Genomic DNA, 27056 nt, shown 5'->3' with positions numbered 1-27056 from the left:
GTGCCTTGTCAGTCATTTTTGTTCAGCCCTACTGTTCGCTCAATGTGAGTTCGGTGATCTTTAATGACTTCATGTAAGGGGCATAGTTCTTGTCATCTTACAATAAAAAACTTTGAGGATTAAGCATTCAGAATTAGAAATTTTATGCAGATAGCATGACAGACACGTAACGTCATTTAAAAAATTTAAAGTGTACTTTGTGATTACAGTGACTGTAATACTAGCTTGGTATGTATTCTCATCCCACATTTCTTAAGATTTACAGTAAAATATAGGGAAACTGTCTTGTGACGGTATGACATCACTGAAAGATATATGGGTAAATGGGGAAAAACACAGAATTACGTTTTTCTCAAAACAGAATCCTCATGATATATGTACTGCCCAACTAATCACGGGCATAGATAATGAGCTTTCCTGAAGAAAATTCCTTTGTGAGGAATCGGGAATGAGCCTTTCTCAGCGCAGCTGTCTTTAAAGCTCTTGCCAGAATAGAACTGTGTGCCAGACTTTACCTATGCAGGGTAGTGCTCGTACCAGCTGAGCTATCCAGACACAACCACGACACGCTGCCACGCTTTAATTTCGTCGAAAGCTCTCCCCCACATTCCAAACGTCACTCTCCTGCATATCATGCTGGACTATAGCTCTCCTGTGTGAAGAAAGGATATGTCGGAGCAATAGCTTAGCTGCAGCCCAAGAAGATTGTTTCCAGAATGAATTCTGCAAAGCAGGAATGTGGTACTGGAGGTACTAAAGCTGTGATGAGAAGCTCTGAGTCATGCCTGGATAGCTCAGTGGATAAGAACAGAGCAACCGAAAGGCAAGGTTCAGGACTAAAGTTCCGATCCGAAACATACCTTTCACCTGTCAGTAAGTTTCAAAACAGTAGCCTATATACTTCGCTGTAGAGTGAAATTAAAGTTCAAACAATCCCCTATCTGGGGCTAAGACCTTTCTCATCAAAATTCTCTCTTCTGTATGTGACTAGGAGAAATTATCTTATAATTTTTTGTCCTGTTTGAAAACGAGAAGACTTTAGTTTTATCAAAATAATTATTTTATGTAACTGTATAATAACAAGAGTGTACCCATGATCTGATCTGGGACTTAAGGTGGGGGGGGGGGGGAGGGGAGGGATTGGGGGAAGGATGGATACCAACTCACATTAGTTTCGCGGTGAAAGACTGAGATTTCACGCCAAATGGTTCTGGGTACACTTGCTGCTAGTCAGAATCCACGATCCACACCTCAGACTGACACACTAGTGATACACATATCTCGGTGGTGGGGCACTATGCGAGTTCTGTCTGTGAAAATCAGTTTTCTTTTCTCTAGCGGTGAGGAGGGAGAGGGGTGGGAGAGCGGGATAGGTCAACTGCATTCATGCGATATGGTATTTTAGATAAAGATTATGGCAGAATTTTTTGAAAATAAGAATTCATATAATGTTTATAATGAAACTCTTTCTCTCGTTACACATTATTTCAGTTATATATATATTCGAAAACTGAAATACTAGGATGACGTATTTAAGTACAAGATTTTTGCTGCGTTATTTATTGACTCGTAGTGATAAAAGTTACACGACGAGCTCCTTTCGACATTTTGCCATCATGAAGTATACCTGTAAAGATGATACAATAGGTATAATATTGTTCCTTACGTCTATGTTAATCTGTGTCTTCGTATGACAGCTTATACTTACGTCCTAGCTGATATGACGCTGTCCATATGGCATCTTGCAGAAAAAATGTCGATTGTCTTTTTGTTATGATTTGATCATGTTATTTACATGTTTACTTTGTAATTGCGTGATCTTGTAAAGTTATTTTAAGAGCCTTTTTTGACAGCTTCAGCTCCAGCGATATTACTTGTCTGCACAGGAATTTCTATTTCGCGGGAAGTCAGTGATTATGTTCAATTTTTTAACTACAGTATTTTCTGATTTTTATGTAACTGATGAGTGTTCTATTGTTTTGTGCTTATCGCGATTATTTAGCCTTTTTCTTCCGTGATGTCAATAAAATTTTCTAGGTATTTTTCATGTATAAAATCTGTTTGTTCGTTGAGGATGTTTTCTGGATATTTTTCTGTATGAGTGTAAATTTCCGCTCCTTCCGTAATGTTCATTGTATGTTCTTGAGGTACTTTGCATAGAATTTATAGAGCATTTTCAATATTTTCTGCTTTATGTTCTTGTATTTTTTAATGTAAGTAAGTCGTGGACTGGTCGCGTTCGCTGTTTCGTATACAGGGTGAGTCACCTAACATTACCGCTGGATATATTTCGTAAACCACATCAAATACTGACGAACCGATTCCACAGACCGAACGTGAGGAGAGGGGCTAGTGTAATTGGTTAATACAAACCATGAAAAAATGCACGGAAGTACGTTTTTTATCACAAACCTACGTTTTTTTTTAAATGGAACCACGCTAGTTTTGTTAGCACATCTGAACATATAAACAAATACGTAATCAGTGCCTTTTGTTGCACTGTAAAATGTTAATTACATCCGGAGATATTGTAACCTAAAGTTGACGCTTGAGTACCACTCCTCCGCTGTTCGATCGTGTGTATCGGAGAGCACCGAATTACGTAGGGATCCAAAGGGAACGGTGATGGACCTTAGGTACAGAAGAGACTGGAACAGCACATTACGTCCACATGCTAACATCTTTTTATTGGTCTTTTTCACTGACGCACATGTATATTACCATGAGGGGTGAGGTACACGTACACACGTAGTTTCCGTTTTCAATTACGGAGTGGAATACAGTGTGTCCCGAGATGTCAGGCCAATAGATGTTCAATGTGGTGGCCATCATTTGCTGTACACAACTGCAATATCTGGCGTAATGAATGTCGTACACGCCGCAGTACATCTGGTGTAATGTCGCCGCAGGCTGCCACAATACGTTGTTTCATATCCTCTGGGGTTGTAGGCACATCACGGTACACATTCTCCTTTAACGTACCCCACAGAAAGAAGTCCAGAGGTGTAAGATCAGGAGAACGGGCTGGCCAATTTATGCGTCCTCCACATCCTATGAAACGTCCGTCGAACATCCTGTCAAGGGTCAGCCTAGCGGTAATTGCGGAATGCCCCACTGGAAACGCGTCGACGTATGTGGTATCAGCATGATGGTGCACCTGCACATTCCGCAATTAACACTAGGCTGACCCTTGACAGGATGTTCGACGGGCGTTTCATAGGACGTGGAGGACACATAAATTGGCCAGCCCGTTCTCCTGATCTTACACCTCTGGACTTCATTCTGTGTGGTACGTTAAAGGAGAATGTGTACCGTGATGTGCCTACAACCCCAGAGTATATGAAACAACGTATTGTGGCAGCCTGCGGCGACATTACACCAGATGTACTGCGGCGTGTACGACATTCATTACGCCAGATATTGCAATTGTGTACAGCAAATGATGGCCACCACATTGAACATCTATTGGCCAGACATCTCGGGACACACTCTATTCCACTCCGTAATTGAAACCGGAAACCACGTGTGTACGTGTACCTCACCCCTCATGGTAATGTACATGTGCGTCAGTGAAAAAGACCAATAAAAAGGTGTTAGCATGTGGACGTAATGTGCTGTTCCAGTATCTTCTGTACCTAAGGTCCATCACCGTTCCCTTTGGATCCCTACGTAATTCGGTGCTCTCCGATACACACGATCGAACAGCGGAGGAGTGGTACTCAAGCGTCAACTTTAGGTTACAATATCTCCGGATGTAATTAACATTTTACAATGCAACAAACGGCACTGATTACGTATTTGTTTATATGTTCAGATGTGCTAACAAAACTAACGTGGTTCCATTTAAAAAAACGTAGGTTTGTGATAAAAAACGTACTTCCGTGCATTTTTTTACGGTTTGTATTAACCAATTACACTAGCCTCTCTCCTCACGTTCGGTCTGTGGAATCGATTCGTCAGTATTTGATGTGGTTTACGAAATATATCCAGCGGTAATGTTAGGTGACTCACCCTGTATACATCAAACTCAAGTTAGATCAGAAATTTTCGAAATTGGAACTAAAAAATTTGGTGACCTGAACAAATGAAACTGAGATTAGATTGCGCACCATATTGTTTGTGAAAGCTGAAGTGGAAAATAGAGAAACTAGCATGTCAGAATGGAAATTCCAGCAAACAGCGACTGTTTTGATTTTAACCAGCAACCCAACCCGGCTTTGCACCTGTATCACTCCATTGTGAGACGTGTTGTCTGGCGTAGAAAATTATACACGCCAATCTTCCTCGTAAATAAGTTTATCTATTAACACAAACTGTATCAAAATCCCTACGGTATTCTTAAAATGAAGTGAAATGATCGTATGGCATTTTTGGCCGGGAGGCTCCGTCTTGAGTTCAAGTTACCTTCCATTAGGAATGTGGAATGCACTCAACGACTGTGATATGACTTTCGTAATGATGGAGCACAGAAATCAGTCGTCCTTTCCTTTCAATCTTTATTAAACTTAATCTAGATTTCGGCTAGTGCCTAGCCATTATCAATGCAATATTTCACAGTTTCAATACATGTTCTAGTACGTACGTCAGTCCCCTGTTGTTCGGTCTTCTGTCACAGTTCATTCAAAAAACAGAATTAACTGTTAAAGAAGCCCGAAAGACAGGGAACTGAAGTACCGCAGAAACTGCGCCGAGGGAGTTTTCTCGAAATTTGTGTTAGGTTCTTGTGGTACCAAACTGCTGAGATCATCGGTCCCTAAGCTTACGCACTACTTAATGTAGCTTAAAGTAACTTACGATAAGGACAACACGCACACCAATGCCTGAGGTAGGACTCGAACCTCCGACGGGGGGAGCCGCGCGAACCGTGAGAGGACGCCTTAGAGCGTGTGACTACCCTGCGCGGCAGGGACTTTAATTTATATTTAAATACATTCCCTATCAAGCAATGATCTTGGCCTGGTGCATCAACCGTTTGCGAATAAAATAGAACGGAAGAATGTACAATATCTGATTTCTTCATGGTTTTCATTCTGTAGCCATGTCGTACGGAGAAAGTTCGTCGGATGTCGTTGCTCATGCAGTTGCCTGCCGGCTGATTTATCTTCCACACTCCATCGGAATTACTGCGTGGCTCGTTACAAAAGGTCGCTTCTCTAACATATGTTCCACAAACGTTAGTACAAACACATTCCCCCTCTCCCTCCCACCGCCCCCTCCCGAGTCCCCAACACTTGCAGTTCGCTTTACCATTCTGTAGCACTGGTCGTTAAAAAATCTCATACCTTGACGATAACTCGAGGGTCAAAATCAGGGCTGGGAAAACGATACTCACTTTCAAATGGGCTCGAGATTTCCCGACACGCCGCGTCGTTCGATGCAGTACCAAGCTTGTTCGAGCAATCGCGTGACTTTTGACTCGCGCAGTGTGGGTGTACGGGATGTGCAGTAAAGCACGAACAAGCGACAACAAAAAGCTACGGCTCTCGTGAGTGAGTCTGAACGAGAAACAGATTTCAACCGTTGATGCTGCCTGATACTCTCGCTGACAAATCAATCACCACACATAATAACATAGGCTCTGTTTAAAATCTGATAATTTCGTGAAATACTGGAGGAAATAGCATTAAATCCTTCTACTGTACAAACTTCTAAGGTGTTTGGACAAATTTACGTTACGAGCTATCACACAGTACCGATATACACGGATTTTTAGCAAAGGTAACAGAAAAAGACGAAAATTTTGTCGTCCAAAAACTATTACTTGATTCAACCCAATATAATACTTTTTTATAAGAGATAGTTATGGTCTACGTAGTAAGTTGCATATGAGTAATTCAGTTCCCGTTCACATAGCAGAATGGCAGTTAAAAACGATACCAGATTTTAATCAGTTTGAAAACATTACGGCAATATTCAGGTGAAACAATGAAGACAAAAATCGAAAATTTAATATCGAAAAAACGAAATAGATTGTAATAAACTGACTGCAATTTTTATCGCAAGAACGCAAGAGCCGTCTTGGACGTAATACTATCAGACGTCACTAAATCGCGGGACAAATCAAACCTCGAGAACTGGACGAAATTTTAATTGCAATCCTTTATTTATTAATTAATTGCCTTTCTTAGAACGTATTTCAGACTGTGTTTCACAATTATATTATCATTATATGTGAGTGCAGGCTTTCTCGGCGAATTTCATATATGAAGTTTTTACGGGTTCTCAGCCGAGTAGCGTCGTCGTCTCGTAGCAACGTTTTGACGCATTTTCATCGAAACTTTGCTACAAGACAACGACGCTACTCGGCTGACAACCCGTGAAGACTTCATATAAGTTATTTTTATCATTAAAATCCACTCTAGAGCAGGTCGTTGTGATAGTACCAACAAAAATCGCTAGATCACAGGAGAATCAAGAGATCGAATAGAATGGGAAATAATCATCTTGGGGCTGAAGCTTTTTTTTCCATGTTTGCTTTAACAATACGTATGTTTTTGGATAGGTTCCGTCTTTAGCAAAACACAGTTTTGTTTTTTAACCCAGAGATGTTTCACTGCAGTTGCAGCATCTTTAGTCGGCTTTTATTTTATGGCTGTTAGAGAGAAAGATCGTTCTTTACTGTTTGTAAACATGTAACGATTAGTTTATAAATCGTAATTACAGATATTTGAAAAAACATCTGAGGTCATCAGTCCCCTAGAACTTAGAACTACTTAAACCTAACTAACCTAAGGACATCACACACATCCATGCCCGAGGCAGGATTCGAACCTGCGACCGTAGCGGTCGCTCGATTCCAGACTGAAGCTCCTAGAACCACTCGGCCGCAACGGCCGGCTGAAAATAACACATAAAATTATGAATTCATATGTTTTTACCACAAGGTGTGATGTTTTTGATGTATTGTGATTCTACAGTGACTGTTTTGTTCCACAGTTTGTCATTTGCAACCACTTACATCTTAAAGTAGATGAACTGTTTAAGCCAAAATTACGATTTGAAAATTGTTATTTCTATGCCTGAAATTAATTATATGTGTGTGTATATCTATTTACGTTATGTTTCAGTTACGTTTTCTTTTTCCTCATCTTCATCACTGTCAAACATTATATATTGAGCTGTCACTGTCACTGTTTCACTGTTTACCAGCTGTAAAAACAAACATGGAGGACAGTGGATCAGTTGAAGGTGTAAAATTAAAAAAAAAAAAAGAAAGAAAAAGAAAAAGAGATGGCTGACAGTTTAACAGTTGAAGGTGTTCCTGGCGTTGTTCTGAATCTTTCAGAGGTGTCCGTGCATTTTTGTGTGTGTGTGTGTGTGTGTGTGTGTGGTTGTGTGTGTGAGTGTGTGTGTGAGGGAGAGAGAGAGAGCAGGTTTCAGGATTTTTCATTATTATTATTATTATTACATGTTTTTTTCCTGTGTGTGTGTGTGTGTGTGTTGTGTGTGAAAAGGGGGAGAGCGAGGGCGAGCGAGCGAGAGGGACAGAGAGAGAGAAAGTGTTTATCTAAAGGCGGAACCTATCCACAAACATACGTAGCATGCGAAATATCCTGAACTGCGACGTAAACATTAGAGGCGTGTTCAAACGCATCCCTAGTCAAAATAAGTACTGACGGCTGCACTGTGCGCAGTCAATGAGAAGATTGCCGCCGCAAGGGAAGGATTCGAGCCCCAGTCGGCACAGAGGTTTAATCTACTAGCGAGTCACGCCCACCCTCCAGACGTCACTCCAGGTGACACGGTGCGCTTACGGCAGCGAGCGCGATGACGGCCGTGGCCGGAGCACGGGGTTGGTGGGGTGGCGGAGTGGCGGGCCCCCCATTCAGCCGCGCGGCCAGCCGATTGAGAGGCAGAGTACAGCACAGCACGGCACAGCGGCGCGTGTCGCACCGCGCCGGGCGCCGCATTCCTGCGGCCGGCCGTGAGTCACGCGCCGCTGTGACGTCACATCCGCTGCCAGGGGGCCACGCCGCGCGGTGTGGGCGGATGCGGGGCGGGGGCGGCGGCGGCGGGAGGCACAAGGTCGACCGGCGGCATCCGTCACTGCGGCCGCCGTGCTCTCCTCTCGCTCCCAGGCCGAGGGGCTGCGTGGCGAGTGCACCACGCGACGGCGGCGCCGCGGCGGGAGACCGCTCGTGAATGAACGTACGCCCGCCACAACCGCACTAGCTGTGGGAACTGGACACCAGTCGCTACGCGACTAACACTGGCGTTAAAACAAACGCAAGACATTAACGCCATCACAACAAACGATAGAAAGCTTTTAACAATATTGACTGGAGCCATAAATTAAGACCGTTTTAAACTTCATAATTCAAATGCCATATTATCTTCACAAGGAACGAACTATTTGAGCCGGCCGGAGTGGCCGTGCGGTTCTAGGCGCTACGGTCTGGAACCGAGCGACCGCTACGGTCGCAGGTTCGAATCCTGCCTCGGGCATGGGTGTGTGTGATCTCCTTAGGTTAGTTAGGTTTAATTAGTTCTAAGTTCTAGGCGACTCATGACCTCAGAAGTTATGTCACTTAGTGCTCAGAGCCATTTGAACCATATGAACTATTTGAGGGCTATTTAGAAAGTAATGTCCGATCGGTTGCGAAATGGAAAAAAAAACAGAGGAAATCAGAAATGCTTGTTTCTCTTCACAGTCGCTGCGCCCACTTAGTCATTTATCGTGGCACTGTACCAGCTTTCTAACACCTTTGCCGTAGAAGGCAGCCCCTAACACTTTCTGCCAATTCTGGTGCGTGTCTCTGCCAAAACGTTGTCTTCGAAGATAGTGGTTCATCTGAGGTGCCAAGTCCAGGCTGTGTGGTGGGCGATCAAACACTTCCCATAGAGAACGCTGCAGTAGCGTCCTCATTGCCCCACAAGTGTGCGGCGGAGGACTGTCTTGAACAAGGAAATGCATGACAGTTATGTTGTGTGGGCTGCATGAAATCAGGCGAAATCACTCACAGGCGCTTATGCTTGGTAGGAGACACTATTTTCCAGGCATCTTTATGTGCTCACTGTGCACTCAGAACTGAAAAGAGCGACTTGACACTCATACTGGAGACACTGCCCAACAAATCTGTGCAAAGATTCATTGGATTATCACTGCGGTTTGCATTTCGTAAGTAATTGGGCTTTACTTTCCAAAAAGCCCTCGTATTTCATTTACACCCCTATGAATTTCAAAACAGACTACTTGTCTCATCCATCAAATTAAACTATAATATAATTATCTGATCCATCTGAAGATGAGTGTATAAGCCTTCGAAACGCGTCAAGGAAGAAAATGAAAGTACCAACAAAAAAAGAAATGGTCGTATGGCTTTATTTACGAGAAGGCAACGTCAGGGGCTGTTCAGCTGCCTCGTGCACGTCACTTGGACGACTTACGCTTATTTGTGATGAAGATGACATGAAATGATTAGAACAACACAGACACACGTCCACGAACGAAGAAATTCTCCAACCCAGATGGGGATCCAACCTAGGACTGTGAGCACCAAGGCAGCGACACTAACCACTAGAGCACCAGCTGCTGGCAGTGACTGTATAGATAATATTTTTCATTTTATTATGTATATATTATAAACAGTCGCAGATTCTACCCTACAGTCTAACATGTACCACACCACGTAACATAGAGTGGAATACACCTTTGGAAATTCTGACAGTTGTTGTTGTTGACGATGTGGTCTTCAGTCCCAAGACTGTTACTATATAGCTCTCCATGCTAGTCTGTCCTGCACATGCCTTTTCATCTCCGCATAATGACTGCAACCTACATTCATTCGAACCCACATACTGTATCGAAGCCTTGGTCTTCCTCTAGAGTTTTTACCCTGACCCTAATCCAGCCTTCCGTTCATTATCAAACTTCCGATTCCTTGACGCTTCATGATGCATCGTAAAATCTATACCTTCTTTTAGCCAAGTCGCGGCATTAATTTCTTCTTTTCCCCAATTCAGTTCAGTGCGTCCTTAATTACTTCATCTATCAATATAATACTCAGCAATCATCTACATCTACATAGATATTCCGCAAGCCACCGTCAGGCGCGTGGCGGAGGGTGCCCTGTACAACTACTTGTCATTTCCCCTTCTGTTCCACTCGCAAATAGAACGAGGGAAAAACGACTGGCCGTACGCCTCCGTATGAGCCCTAATTTCTCATATCTTATCTTCGTCGTCCTTCCGCGCAATGTATGTTGAAGGGTGCAGAATGGTTCTTCAGGCAGCTTCACATGCCGGTTCTCTAAATTTTCTCAATAGTGTTTCCCGAAAAGAAGGCCGCCTTCCCTGCAGGGATTTCCATTTGAGTTCCCGAAGCATCTCAGTAACACTAAAGTTTTTTTTGAACCTACCCGTAACAAATCTAGCAGCCCTCCTCTGATTTGATTCGATGTCTTTCTTGAATCCGACCTGGTGCGGATCTCAAATACTCCGACTGTAGGGCCGCGCGGGATTAGCCGAGCGATCTGAAGCGCTGCAGCTATGGACTGTGCGGCTGATATCGGCGGAGGTTCGAATCCTCCCTCGGGAATGGGTGTGTGTGTTTGTCCTTATGATAATTTAGGTTAACTAGTGTGTAAGCTTAGGGACTGATGACCTTAGCAGTTAAGTCCCATAACATTTCACACACATTTGAACAATCGAACTCCGACAGTACTCGAGAATAGATCGCACCAGCGTCCTATATGCGATCTCCTTTACAGGTGAGCCACTCTTTCCTAAAAGTCTCCTAATAAACCGGAGTCGACCATTTGCCGTCACTACAACACTTTTCATGTGCTCCTTCCATCTCATATCGCTTTGCAACGTTACGCCCAGATATTTACACGACTTGACTGTTTCAAGCTGGAAACTAGTAATACTGTATCCGAACGTTACAGGTTTGTTCTTCTTACTCATCCGCATCAACTTACATTTTTCCACATTTAGGGCTAGCTACCATTTCTCACACCAACTGGAAATTTTGTCTAAGTCCTCTTGTATCTTTCTACATGCATTCAACTTCGACACCTTACCGTACATCACGGCATCAGCAGCAAACAGCCGCAAATTGTTACCCACCCTGTCTGCCAAATCATTTATGTAGGTAGAGAACAACATCGGTCGTATCACACTTCCCTGGGTCCCTCCTGATGATACCCCTGTCTCTGATGAACACTCGCCGTCGAGGACACGAAGCTGGGTTTTATTATTTAAGAAGTTTTCGAGCCACTCACCTATCTGTAAGCTCATTCCATATACTCGTACTTTCGCTAACAGCCTGCAATGGGGTGCTGTGACAAATGCTTTTCGGAAATCTAGAAATATGAAATATGTTGACCTTCATAAGTAGTTCTCAGTGAATCATGTGAGAAAAGGGCAAGGTGAGGTTCGCACGAACGATGCTTCCTAAAAGCATGTTGATTTGTGGACGTAAGCTGCTTAGCCTCAAGAATGTTTACTATATTCGAACTGAGAATGTGTTCAAGGATTCTGCAGCAAAAAAGAAGTTAGGGATATTGGTCCGTTATTCTGCGGGACCGTTCTTTTACCTTTCTGATATACTGGAGTCACCTGCGCTTTTTTCCAGTCGCTTGGGACTTTGCACTGGGCGAGAGATTCAGGTAGGAGGCCAACGCCGTGGAATACTCTTTGTGAAATCGAACAGTGATTCCATCCGGACCTGGTGGTTTACTTGTTTTCAAATCTTTAAATTGCTTACCTACGCCAGGGATGCTTATTTCTATGTCGTCCATACGTTAGTCTGTCCGATGGTCAAATAACGGTACGTTTGTATGGTTCTCCTGCATGAATGATTTCTTGAACGTGAAATTTAAAACTTCGGCTTTCGTTTTGCTATCTTCAGCTGCCACACAAGACTGGTTAACAAGGGATTTAATGGAAGCCTTAGACCCGCTTATTGATTTTACATACGACCAGAATTTTCTCGGGATCTCTGCCAGATGTTTAGCTAAGGTGTGACAGCGGTAGTTGTATGCTTCTCGCATCGATTTTTCCACAGATGCACGAATCCTTAGTAACCTTCTCTTGTCGTCGATTGAGCGTCCCCGTTTGAACTTAGAGTGCAACAGTCTCTACTTCGTCATCATCTTGCCAGTTTCCTTATTAAACCATGGTTGGTCTTTTCCATTCTTCACCCACCTACTAGGCACGTAACTCTCCAGACCACGATTTACAATCTGCTTAAACATTTCCCACACTTCCTCTACATCCATCTTATATGTACTAAGTGATGCCAATTCACTGTCTAAGTAGGATGTTAATAACTAATTATGTGCTCTATCTAGCAGAAACGGTCTCCTAGCCTTCTTGACTGATTTATTAATTTTCCTAATCATAGTTGCTGTAATACATCGTGATCGCTAATCCCCCTTTGTGTACTGACATTTTCGATAAGGTCCGACCTGTTTGTAGCTACAAGGTCTAAGATATTTCTATTGATTGTAGGCTGCGGAGATAGCTGCTAAAGACAACTTTCAAAAAACATGTTCAAAAGTGTTTTGCATGGCTGTCAGTCTGTACCCCCCGCAGTGAATCCATGGACATCTTAGCTATACTTGGCAGGTTAAAGTCTCTCCAACTAGTATTACATGATCTGAGTATTTGCGCACTGTTGCCCGTAAAATTTCTTTGAATGACTCTAGAACTGCCACAGCGGAATCGGGTGGCCAGCAAAAATATCCAACAACTAACTTGATTTCATCTACTCCTGTTATACGCGACCAGACGACTTCACTGTCACACTGTACTTCGACACCAACAGGGACAATATTGTTGTCAACTGCCATGATATCTCTCCATCCAATGGCCTCCAATCTGTCTTTCCGATATATGTTCCACAACTCACTAAATATCTCAGCGCTTTCCTCTACGGGTTTCAGCCAGGTTTCAGTCCCGAGAGTAATTTGAGCGCGAGAACTTACCTGGAGGGCAGTAAATTCTGGAACTTTATTACGAATACTTCGACAGTTTACTGATAAAATGCTGACAGTCGAAGTGTCATTATTCTGAAGGCTGTTTGACTTCCCTCCCTATGAATCGACTGGCAAGTGTACATCAGTGGAGGTGTCAAACTATCGCTTTCCGTAAAAAAAAAAGAAAAAAAGAAAAAGAAAAAACCCTCATGTGCTTCTCCAATATCGCAAGTTGGTTTTTTATTATTTTCTTTTCTGAAGAGCTTATCGTCCGTCCTTTACTTACGTACAAGGCTACATCAAAGAAACTATTTAAGTTTATATTAGATGCTAAAAAAATCCCTCTTCTTCAGAAATATTTTTCTTCCTATAGGTAGTCTCCGCTTTGTATCAACTCAACTTTGGAAATCATCAGTTTGTGAACCAAATAGCAAAACACATCTACTTCTTTTAGTATCTCATTTCCTATCAAATTCCCGCAGTGTCACCTGATTTAAATCAAGGACATTCTACTGACTTTGTTTTACTTTTGCTGATGTTCATCGCATAATCTCTTTGCGCGACATATCCATTCCGGTCAACTGCTGGTCGAAGCCTTTCTTGTTTCTGGCAGAATTACAATGTCCTTGGAAAACCTCAAAACTTTTATTTCTTTTCCCTGAACCTAAATTATTGTGTTGTTGTTGTGGTCTTCAGTCCAGAGACTGCTTTGATGCAGCTCTCCAAGCTACTCTATTATGTACAAGCTTCTTCATATCCCAGTACCTACTGCAAGCTATATCATTCTGAATCTGCTTAGTGTCTTCATCTCTTGGTCTCCCTCTACGATTTTTACCCTCCACGCTGCCCTCCAGTACTAAATTGATGATCCCTTGATGCCTCAGAACATGTCCTACAAACCGATCCCTTTTCTAGTAAAGTTGTGCTACAAATTTCTCTTCTCCCCAATTCTACTCAATACCTCCACATTAGTTATGTGACCTACCCCTTTAATCTTCAGCATTCCTCTGTAGCAACACATTTAGAAAGCTTATATTCCCTTCTTGTCTAAACTATTTATCGTCCATGTTTCCTCTCCATAGATGGCTACACTCCATACAAATACTTTCAGAAACGACTTCCTGACACATAATCTACACTCTATGTTAACAAATTTCTCTTCTTCAGAAACCCTTTCCTTCCCATTGCCAGTCTCCATCTTATATCCTCTCTCCTTCGAACATCATCAGTTATTTTGCTCCCAAAATAGCAAAACTCATTTACTAATTTAAGTGTCTCATTACCTAATTTTAGTCAGCAGCTCGTAGTCTTGCGGTAGCGTTCTCGCTTGCCGCGCTCGGGTTCCCGGGTTCGATTCCTGGCAGGGTCAGGGATTTTCTCTGCCTCGTGATGACTGGGTGTTGTGTGATGTCCTTAGGTTGGTTAGGTTTAAGTAGTTCTAAGTTCTAGGGGACTGATGACCATAGATGTTAAGTCCCATAGTGCTCAGAGCCATTTGAACCATTTTTGAATCTAATCTTACTCTCTCAACATCACCCGACTTAATTCGACTACATTCCATTATCCTCGTTTTGCTTTTATTGATGTTCATCTTATATCCACCTTTCAAGACACTGTCCATTCCGTTCAGCTGCTCCTCCAGGGTCTTTGCTGTCTCTGACAGAATTACAATGTCATCGGCGAACCTCAAAGTTTTTATTTCTTCTCCATGGATTTTAATTCCTACTTCTAATTTTTCTTTTGTTTTCCTTACTGCTTGCTCAATATGCAGATTGAATAACACTGGGGATAGGCTACAATCCTGTCACATTCCCTTCCCAACCACTGTTTCTCTTTCGTACCCCTCAATTCTTATAATTGCCATCTTCTTTCAGTACAAATTGTAAATAGCCTTTCGCTCCCTGCATTTTACCCCTGCCACCTTCAGAATTTGAAAAAGAGTATTCCAGTCAGCATTTTCGAAAGCCTTATCTAAGTCAAAAAATGCTAAAAACGTAGGTTTGACTTTCGTTAATCTACCTTCTAAGATAAGTCGTAGTGTCAGTATTGCCTCACTTGTTCCATTGTTTCTTCGAAATCCAAACTGATCATCCCGGAGGAAGCTTCTAACAGTATTTCCATTCGTCTGTAAAAAAATCGTGTTAGTATCTTGCAGCAGTGACTTATTAACTTGATAATTCGGTTATTTTCACATCTGTCAACACCCGCTTTCCTTAGGATTGGAATTATTATATTCTTTTCAAGTCTGAGGGAATTTGGCCTGTCTCACACATCTTGCTCACCAGGTGGTAGAGTTTTTTCAGGGCTGCCTCTCCCAAGGCTATCAGTAGTTCAAATGGAATGTTGTCTACTGCAGGGGCCTTGTTTCGACTTAGGTTTTATCAGTGCTCTGCCAAACTCTTCACGCAGTATCATATCTTCCATTTCATATTCATCTACGTTCTCATCCATTTCTATAATATTGCCCTCAAGAACATCGCCCATGTATAGATCCCCTGTATACTCCTTCCACCTTTCTGCTTTCCCTTCTTTGCTTAGAACTGGGTTTCCGTCTCAGCTCTTGATATTCATACAAGTGGTTCTCTTTTCTCCGAAGGTCTCTTTAATTTTCCTGTAGGTAGTACCTATTTTACCCCTAGTGAGATATGCCTCTACATCCTTACATTTGTCCTCTAGCCATTTTGCACTTCCTGTCGATCTCGTTTTTGAGACGTATGTATTTCTTTTTGCCTGCTTCATTTACTGCCTTATTATATTTTCCCCTTTCAATTAAATTCAATATTTCTGCTGTTATTCAAGGATTTTTACTGTCCTTTGTCTCTTTACCTACTTGATCCTGTACTGCCTTTACTATTTCATCTCACAAAGCTACCCATTCTTATTCTACAATATTTCTTTCTTCTGTTCTAGTCAATAATTCCCTAATGGTCTCCCTGAAACTCTGTACAACCTCTGGTTCTTTCAGGTTATCCAGGTCCCATCTCCTTAAATTCCCACCTTTTTGCAGTTTCTTCAGTTTAAATCTACAGTTCATAACCAATAGATTGTGGTCAGAGTCCACATCTGCCCCTGGAAATGTCTTACAATTTAAAACCTGGTTCCTAAATTTCTATCTTACCGTTATATAATCTATCTGAAACCTTCCAGTATCTCCAGGCCTCTTCCATGTATACAACCTTCTTTCATGATTCTTGAACCAAGTGTTAGCTATGATTAAATTATGCTCTGTGCAAAATTCTACCAGGCGGCTTCCTCTTTCATTTCTTACCACCATTCCATATTCACATACTTCGTTTCCTTCTCTTCCTTTTCTTAGAATCAAATCCAGTCACACATGACTATTAAATTTTCGTCTCCTTTCACTATATGAATAATTTCTTTTGTCACATCACACATTTCATCAATCTCTTCGTCATCTGCGGAGGTAGTTGACATATAAACTTGTGCTACTGTGGTAGGCGTGGGCTTCATGTCTATCTTGGCCACGATAATGCGTTCACTATGCAGTTTGTAGTAGTTTACCCGCACTGGTATTTTTTTTAATCGTTATTAAACTTACTCCTGCATTATCCCTATTTGATTTTGTATTTAAAACCATGTATTCACCTGACCAGAAGTCTTGTTTCTCCTGCCATCGAACTCCATTAATCCGCACTATATCTAACTTTAACCGATCCATTTCCGTTTTTAAATTTTCTAACCTACCTGCCCGATTAAGGGTTCTGACATTCCACGCTCCGATCCGTAGAACGCCAGTTTGCTTTCTCCTGATAACGACGTCCTCTTGCGTAGTCCCCGCCCGGAGTTCCAAATGGGGGACTATTTTACCTCTGGAATATTTTACCCAAGAGGACACCATCATCATTTAACCATACAGCAAACTGCATGCCCTCGGGAATAATTACGGTTGTAGTTTCCCTTTGCTTTCAGCCGTCCAGTACCAGCAGAGTGCAAGACTTTTTGTTAGTGTTACAAGGCCAGAGATCAGTCAATCATCCAGACTGCTGCCCTGCAACTGCTGAAAAGGCTGCTGTCCCTCTTCAGGAACCACACGTTTGGTTGGCCTCTCTACAGATACCCCTCCATTGTAGTTGCACCTACGGTACGGCTATCTGTGTCGCTGAGGCACGCAAGTCTCCCCACCAACGGCAAGGTTCATGGTTCATGAGAGGAAATTATTGGACAAGGCGTAAATTATTGTACAAGGCATAAAATATAGGAAGCGAAAGATTATCTACAACTTCTGCAGATACATGAACACAGTCAGAAGAGTCGGACATGAAAAGAAAGCAATAGTTGAGAAGGGAGTGAGACGGGATTGTAGTCTATCCCGGATTTTAACGGATCTGTCCATTCATAGGGCAGTGTCGGAAACCAAGCAAAAATGTGGGGTGGATGTCAAATAGTAGCGAGAATGAATATACACGTTGAAGTTTCCCGATGACATTACAGATTATTGTACTGCGAAGAAAAGAAACTTATGTCACAATTTGATTAAAAGAAGGATTTGATTGACAGGACACATCTACAGGCATCAACGAATCATCATTTCGGTAATTGAGGGACTTGTGTGTAGAGGGAGGACAGAAATTGTAGAGGGAGATCAAGCCTTCGCCGCAATAAGTAGTTTCAAACGGATGCAGGTAGCAGTATTTATTCAAAGATGAAAAGGTTTGCACAGGGCAGTCTAGCAGCAAGAGCTGTAACAAAGCCATTCGGACTAAGTCCATAACAACAACTTATGCCAGAAAAAATTGGTTCTCTGCTAAATCAGTGTCGTTAGGACCTCAAACAAATAACTGTCTAATATTATAAACTGTTTATTTGAATGTAAACTGTAAAATGATCGACAATTTTCTCTTCAGATATTTGAAAGAAGGAAGGAACTTTAGAGTTGAACATATTGCCGATAATGATGTCATTAGAGACTGAGCACAAGCCTAGTTTTGGGAAAAGATGGAGAACGAAATCGGCCATATTCCTTTCATGGAACCATACCAGCATCTGCCATAAGCGTTTTGGGGAGGCAACTGAAAAATCTGGTTCTCCTTGCAGTGATTTGAACTACCGCCATCCTGCACACGAGTCCACCGCTGTTCGACTACGGGGCAAGGAACCACTTTGAAAGTTAATTATTTCGATACTGCTGGCGCTTCATTATTTCCGGCCTGTTCCTCTATTCAAGAGCGTTTTCTGACTACAGTAGTAAGAGGGACGATTTATTGGTACAGGAGCAATGGCTAATAAATATTGATGAAATGCCACATTATTATATTGGAAGACATAGCGACCGGTTGTATAATACTTGTAAAAGAGTAAACAATATTTTGCTCCATTTTTATTGGTGGTTTCCATCTATACTTTGATTGTCAGTTACGACTTTTTATGAATAAAATCGTCTAGATCACGTATTAAAATTTCCTAATGTATTAGGAGATTTCTGCTGCTGCCATCACAGATATCTGCAGTTAAGATGAAAGGAACTCAATGAAAGATAGGTGTTTGTTATACAACTATAAGATAACAAAACATATGGATTTAAGACTAAAAAATATTTTTAATGGTACTCTCATCAAAAAGCTTGGAGCTTACAAAAACTTACTAAATACTCTGCCTAATCGAGGTGTGAACTAGGAGCTTTGTTGGAATATTCTACAACGATCTATGTTTCAGTCGACAGCTGGCGCTAGTGTTGGGGTTGTTGCCTTCAAATATTATTTGATCTTTTCATACTTCTACACTGACAGATCATCTTTGAAACACGAACATTCAAACTTAAATTATAAAACCATGATTTAAATGTCTAGAGATCCGTATTTTTCAGTTATATATTCAGATGGCACCAGTTAGCCCACGTGGAGTTGTCAGGACTCTAATTTTAATAAGTGATCTAGATAGTTTCATTCACAAAATATTTACAATGATTGCAGGCTCATACATGAAGTACATATCCTATATTAGCATCAGATAGATCTTTCACTGCAAAATATCGTGTAAAATATATGCAGACGTAAGGAACGAATGAAAATTTGTACCAAGGTGGGGATTCCAACCTGGGCCTCCTGCTCACTAGGCAGATTTTACAACCACTACGCCACCCTGGCACAGCGGCCTTGTAAATTGTACGGACTACCCTAGCACACTTCTCTAGTCATTCCAAATACCCACTAACCCCTCAACCCACTTGATATTTCCTATAATGTGTAATGCGAAGTTGGAATGAGAAGGGAGGCGTCCTAGGGCAGTACGTATAGTTGTGCAAAGCCACAGTGCCAGGGTGGCATAGTGATTAGCACGTCTGCCTAATGATCGGGAGACCCGGATTCGAATACTGGCCTTGGTACAAATTTTCATTCGTTGCTTCAGTCTGGTTATATACATCATCGGTCTCTGAGATTTGGAAAGGTCTCTGGAACAAGGTAGCTTCATTTTATCATCGTACAAAACATAAAAATTTCGCAGCCAATACAGGCACCATCAAAAAATGTAAAGATATAATTAAACCATAATAAACAGACACAATCGACTAGTAGTATAAGGCCACTATAAACATCCTGTGACCTTATAATATTTTAGCGTGAAAGACACGCCTCACGAAAGTCGTATCCATTTATGTCTGTAATGAAACAAAAAAAGTAGCTATCAAAAATCGTTTACATTCCACAAGTATAATAAATTTTGTTTAGTGGGAGAAATCTACACAGACCTTATTAAATCAGTTTCACGAATGCTCCTGCTGGATATTTCAGTTTCACAAATGCTCCAGTTGGATGTGGTGTTCTCGTGCTTTCTTTTGACCTCCCAACTGATCGACCCAAACAGTTTTAGGGGAACCTACAACTGTACATCAACTTCGAAAAATGGAGCTAACTGGTATTTTCCATACGCAGACAAAATTGCCATGGGTGAAAGACATGATGAACGACCACCACTGAAAATACAACAACAAACGTCTGACATTTACCCATCAAGTCACCAAGTCCAGGCTATATTTGTCCTACAATGGGCCAGCTTTGCTGCCTAGAAAATGTGGGTGTCTAACCAGTAGTCTGGACCATACGAAATTAGGCAGGGGGCGTTCTCCAGCATTCGTGGAAGGTATCATTACATAGTCACTACTGGAGATTTCGCTAATCCTGAGTCAGCAGTCAAAATTTAGCTCAGTTGCGTGACTGATATGTAAACTTCCATCTCTATTCTTCACGAAATATGGTTCAAATGGCTCTGAGCACTATGGGACTTAACTTCTGAGGTCATCAGTCCCCTATAACTTAGAACTACTTAAACTTAACTAACCTAAGGACATCACACACATCCATGCCCGAGGCAGGATTCGAACCTGCGATCGTAGCGGTCGCGCTGTTCCAGACTGTAGTGCCTAGAACCGCTCGGCCACTATACTTCACGAAAAACCAGCAAACTGCGGCAACACAAGCTAAGTCTCAGCTAGTACGCTGTGTAGCCAATGAATCTGGTGCACCTGTCTAACATCGTGTAGGACCCCCGCGAGCACGCACAAGTGCCACACTACGACGTGGCGTGAACTCGACTGATGTCTGAAGCAGTGTTGGAAGGAAATGATTCCATGAGTCCTGCAGGCCTGTCCATAAATCCATAAGAGTATGAGGGGATGGAGATCTCTTCTGAACAGCACCTTGCAAGGCATCCCAGATATGCTCAATAACGTTCATGTCTGGGGAGTCTGGTGGCAAGCGGAAGTGTTTAAATTCAGAAGAGTGTTCCTGGAGCCACTCTGTAGCAATTCTGGACATGTGGGGTGTCGCATTGTTCTGCTGGAATTGTGCCAAGTCTGTCGGAAAGCACAATGGACATGAATGGATGCAGGTGATCAGACAGGGTGCCTACGTACCTGTCACCTGTCAGCGTCGTATCTAGACTTATCAGGAGTCCCATATCACTCCAACTGCGCACGCTCCACGCCATTACAGAGCCTCCACCAGCTTGAACAGTTCTCTGCTGACATGCAGGATCCATGGATTCATGAGGTTGTCTCCATACCGGTACACGTCCATCCGCTCGATACAATTTGAAACGAGTCTCGTCCGGCCCGGCAACATGTTAACAGTCATCCACAGTCTAATGTCGATTCCTGACGGGCGCAGGCGAGGCGTAAAGCTTTGTGTCGTGCAGTCATCAAGAGTACACGAGTAGGCCTTCGGCTCCGAAAGCCCATGTCGACGATGTTTCTTTGAATGGTGCGAACGCTGACACTTGTTGCTGGCCCAGCATTGAAACCTGCAGCAATTTGCAGAAGTGTTGTACTTCTGTCTTCAGTCGTCGTTGGTGCCGTCCTTGCAGGATATTTTTCCGACTGCAGCGATGTCGGAAATTGGATGTTTTACTGCATTCCTGATATTCACGGTACATTAGTGAAATGGTCGTACGGGAAAATCCCCACTTCATCGCTACCTCGGAGATTATGTGTCCCATCGCCCGTGCGACGACTGCAACACAATGTTCAAACTCACACAAATCATGACAACCTGCCATTGTAGCAGCAGTAACCGAGCTAACAACTCCGCCAGACTCTTGTTGTATTATATAGGCGTTACTGACCGCAGCGCCGTATTCTGCCTGTTTACATATCTCTGTATTTGAATGTGCATGCCTATACCAGTTTGTTTAGCGCTCCAGTGTAAGATGAACTTTGAATGAAGTTCGTGTGCAAGTATATGGATGCATTTTTGTTACAGAAGGCAACAGTTGTACAGAATGTGGATAGATTATAGCTTTACTCGCTGATATGTTGCAATCAATGTGAAGTCATCTGCGGATTGGAGTAGAAATCTTTGTTAAAAGAAGACTGCTAATCAAAGTAAAATAGTTGCCTTGAACGATACTATACCTAACAACTTCAATCATAAATGCCTTTACGTTCGTGTAACGCAAAAATACCAGGCAAGCCAAGACATGAGTTACTTTATCAAGAAAAATACCGTAGCGTTTTGAGAAATTAACAACTGTGAAAGCAATTCCCTAATACTGGGATACTGTTAGTACCATCATCAACTCACACAACGACCTTCGCTTGGTCATTTCCCCCGAGTTTTGCTAGATATCAGATTGCAGTTTCCAAGAGTAGCTGTAAAAAAGAGGCAAGATGTTAAATTTTGTAGAAAGAGACAGTCCTTGAATATTGAATCAGCGACTAACTGTACAAAAGGTCAACAAACCGGTCAAGGAACATGAAGATAAATTTTCATGTTGTCATCTCTAGTTTACCTTGAAATAAGCTTTTAAAAGGTCGTCCGCTTCCAGTGTCAGGGAAATCAGATAAATGGAGTGACCAACTAAAGGAATTCGAGTGCTCTGAAAGAAAAAGAAAAATACTCAACTCAAAATCTGCAGTGTATTTATTCTTGGTATTAATAATAAGCCACGAAACGTGACACATCTAAGGTTCCGTACAAGAAGGCAATAGTTATCACCACCGACTTTCCATAGAGTATTTCAAATGCCTGTTTATAAAGCGCGTAGCAAACTGTAAATGTTATTCGAGATTTCGTTTCTGCCAGACTTTGCTGTCGTTGCTAGTGTCGGCTATCTAGTAACCCATATCTTGTTCAGTACTTTTGCGTTGCGTTGGTAACTCCTGTGACGCTCAGTAGCCTTTCTGTACAGACGACGATAAAACTGTACGTGACACGTAAAACTCAAGCCCTAGATAGTGTTTGGTTTTGTTTTAGCTCTCTCAGGTTAAAAAGTTATGTGCCTAGTTTGTGGGTAAAGGATAGAAAAGAGCCACCATGATTTAAGATCGAAATTCTGAAGATGCTGAGGACGAAGAGGCTGTTGCATACCCGGTTCAAAAGATAACGCACAAATGACGACAAGCAAAGATCAGTAGAGATTCGTGCGTTTGCCAAAAGATCTACGCGCGAAGCATACAACTACTGCCACCGTCAACTTTGCAAAAGATCTGCACAAAACCGGAGAAAATTCTGGTCCTATGTAAAATCGTTAAGCGGATCGAACGCTTTCATTCAGTCCCTTGTTGATCAGTCTCGTGTGGCAGCTGAAGGCAGCTAAAAGTAAGCCGAAGTTTTAAATTTCACGTTCAAGAAGTCGTTAACACGGGAGAATTGTACACACATACTGTCATTTGACCATAGGGGAGACCCCGTATAGACGACATAGTAATAAGAATCCTTGGCACAGACAGACAACTGAAAGGTTTGAAAGTAAATAAATCACCAGGTCCGGATGGAATCCCAGTTCTGTTTTACAAAGAATACTCTACGGCATTGGCCCCTTACCTAGCTTTTATTTATCGTGGATCTCTCTCCCAGCACAAAGCCCCAAGCGACTGCGAAAAAGAGCAGGTGACTCCAGTGTATATGAAAGGTAAAAGAACGGACCCGCATAATTACGGACCAATATTCCTAACTTCGATTTTGCTGCAGAATCCTTGAACATATTCTCAGTTCCAAATAATAAACTTTATTGAGACTGAGAAACTTATTTCCACGAATCAGCATAGTTTTAGAAAGCATCGCTCGTGCGAAACTCAGCTTGCCACTTTCACACATGATATACTGCAAACTATGCATGAAGGGCAACAGACAGATTCTATATTTCTAGATTTCCGGGAAGAATTTGACACGGTGCCCCATTGCAGGCTGTTAACGTAGGGGCTCGAGAACTTCTTAAGTAACAGATCCCATTATGTTGTCCACGATGGCGATTGTTCATCAGAGACAATGTTATCGTCAGGAGCTCCCGGGGGAACTGTGATAGGACCTCTGTTGTCCTTTATATATGTAAATGATTTAGCGGAGAGCTTGGGCAGCAATCTGCGGATGTTTGCTGATGATACCGTGGCGTCCAGTAAGGCGTCGAAGTTGAGTGACTGTAGCAAGAGGCAAGATGACTTAGAGAAAATTTCCAGTTGGTTTGATGAATGGCAGCTAGCCCTAAATGTGAAAAAATTTAAATTACTGGTGTCCTGCTTGACACAATCACGTCATTTAAATATCTGGTCATAATGCTGCAAAGTGATATGAAATGGAACGAGGATGTGGGAACTATGGTAGGGAAGGTGAATGGTCGACTTCGGTTTATTGGAAGAATTTTAGGAAAGAGTGATTCACCTATAAAGGACAGCATACAGGACGCTGATGCAACCTATTCTTGAGTAATGCTTGAGTGTTTGGGTTCCGCAGATCAGATTGAGGGAATACGTCGAAGCATTTCAGAGGCGGGCTGCTACATTTGTTACCAGTAGTTTCGAACAACACGAAAGTGTTACGGAGTTATTTCGGGAACTCATATGGGAACTGCCGAACGATTCTACTGTTGCCAACAAACACTGCGCTTGAGGACCAGGGAGATAAGATTCGAGAAATTATGGCTGATACAGAGGCATATAGACAGTCGTTTTTCATTCGCTCTATTTCGGACTGGAAAAGGAAAGGAAATAACTGGTGACTGACGCAACCAGCCTCAAATACTTTTCGAAGGTTTCACAGCAATCAGACACCAATTGGATCCCTAACAGTCACACAAATGAAGTTTGTGATACTAGTATATAGTTTTATAAACATAAACTACCACATGAATAAATGTGTTCTTCTCATCCCCCCGCCCCCCCCAACTTTTTAACATTGTATTTCTTGCAGTTAATTTACGAACTGCATTGGTATCCAAATATCTGTATATAAAATTCATGTACATATGTATCTACACTCCTGGAAATGGAAAAAAGAACACATTGACACCGGTGTGTCAGACCCACCATACTTGCTTCGGACACTGCGAGAGGGCTGTACAAGCAATGATCACACGCACGGCACAGCGGACACACCACGAACCGCGGTGTTGGCCGTCGAATGGCGCTAGCTGCGCAGCATTTGTGCACCGCCGCCGTCAGTGTCAGCCAGTTTGCCGTGGCATACGGAGCTCCATCGCAGTCTTTAACACTGGTAGCATGCCGCGACAGCGTGGACGTGAACCGTATGTGCAGTTGACGGACTTTGAGCGAGGGCGTATAGTGGGCATGCGGGAGGCCGGGTGGACGTACCGCCGAATTGCTCAACACGTGGGGCGTGAGGTCTCCACAGTACATCGATGTTGTCGCCAGTGGTCGGCGGAAGGTGCACGTGCCCGTCGACCTGGGACCGGACCGCAGCGACGCACGGATGCACGCCAAGACCGTAGGATCCTACGCAGTGCCGTAGGGGACCGCACCGCCACTTCCCAGCAAATTAGGGACACTGTTGCTCCTGGGGTATCGGCGAGGACCATTGGCAACCGTCTCCATGAAGCTGGGCTACGGTCCCGCACACCGTTAGGCCGTCTTCCGCTCGCGCCCCAACATCGTGCAGCCCGCCTCCAGTGGTGTCGCGACAGGCGTGAATGGAGGGACGAATGGAGACGTGTCGTCTTCAGCGATGAGAGTCGCTTCTGCCTTGGTGCCAATGATGGTCGTATGCGTGTTTGGCGCCGTGCAGGTGAGCGCCACAATCAGGACTGCATACGACCGAGGCACACAGGGCCAACACCCGGCATCATGGTGTGGGGAGCGATCTCCTACACTGGCCGTACACCACTGGTGATCGTCGAGGGGACACTGAATAGTGCACGGTACATCCAAACCGTCATCGAACCCATCGTTCTACCATTCCTAGACCGGCAAGGGAACTTGCTGTTCCAACAGGACAATGCACGTCCGCATGTATCCCGTGCCACCCAACGTGCTCTAGAAGGTGTAAGTCAACTACCCTGGCCAGCAAGATCGCCGGATCTGTCCCTCATTGAGCATGTTTGGGACTGGATGAAGCGTCGTCTCACGCGGTCTGCACGTCCAGCGCGAACGCTGGTCCAACTGAGGCACCAGGTGGAAATGGCATGGCAAGCCGTTCCACAGGACTACATCCATCATCTCTACGATCGTCTCCATGGGAGAATAGCAGCCTGCATTGCTGCGAAAGGTGGATATACACTGTACTAGTGCCGACATTGTGCATGCTCTGTTGCCTGTGTCTATGTGCCTGTGGTTCTGTCAGTGTGATCATGTGATGTATCTGACCCCAGGAATGTGTCAATAAAGTTTCCCCTTCCTGGGACAATGAATTCACGGTGTTCTTATTTCAATTTCCAGGAGTGTATTTTATAAAATGTAGTGGCTTTGAAATACGTCGTCCATAATTACCATTGACAGTACAAAAAAAAAAAAAAGAGAACAAGAAAAATTTACCAGCAAAACCAATTTCTCCTATTGTCTTTTAATAATAAGTTTACTCGGAAGGTGCAATTACACTCCTGCAAATTGAAATAAGAACACCGTGAATATACACTGTACTAGTGCCGACATTGTGCATGCTCTGTTGCCTGTGTCTATGTGCCTGTGGTTCTGTCAGTGTGATCATGTGATGTATCTGACCCCAGGAATGTGTCAATAAAGTTTCCCCTTCCTGGGACAATGAATTCACGGTGTTCTTATTTCAATTTCCAGGAGTGTATTTTATAAAATGTAGTGGCTTTGAAATACTTCGTCCATAATTACCATTGACAGTACAAAAAAAAGAGAACAAGAAAAATGTACCAGCAAAACCAATTTCTCCTATTGTCTTTTAATAATAAGTTTACTCGGAAGGTGCAATTACACTCCTGGAAATTGAAATAAGAACACCGTGAATTCATTGTCCCAGGAAGGGGAAACTTTATTGACACATTCCTGGGGTCAGATACATCACATGATCACACTGACAGAACCACAGGCACATAGACACAGGCAACAGAGCATGCACAATGTCGGCACTAGTACAGTGTATATCCACCTTTCGCAGCAATGCAGGCTGCTATTCTCCCATGGAGACGATCGTAGAGATGCTGGATGTAGTCCTGTGGAACGGCTTGCCATGCCATTTCCACCTGGCGCCTCAGTTGGACCAGCGTTCGTGCTGGACGTGCAGACCGCGTGAGACGACGCTTCATCCACTCCCAAACATGCTCGATGGGGGACAGATCCGGAGATCTTGCTGGCCAGGGTAGTTGACTTACACCTTCTAGAGCACGTTGGGTGGCACGGGATACATGCGGACGTGCATTGTCCTGTTGGAACAGCAAGTTCCCTTGCCGGTCTAGGAATGGTAGAACGATGGGTTCGATGACGGT

The sequence above is a fragment of the Schistocerca nitens genome, chromosome 4 (genome assembly GCF_023898315.1).
Source record: "Schistocerca nitens isolate TAMUIC-IGC-003100 chromosome 4, iqSchNite1.1, whole genome shotgun sequence".
Lineage (NCBI taxonomy): Eukaryota > Metazoa > Arthropoda > Insecta > Orthoptera > Acrididae > Schistocerca > Schistocerca nitens.
This window is presented reverse-complemented; position numbering follows the sequence as displayed.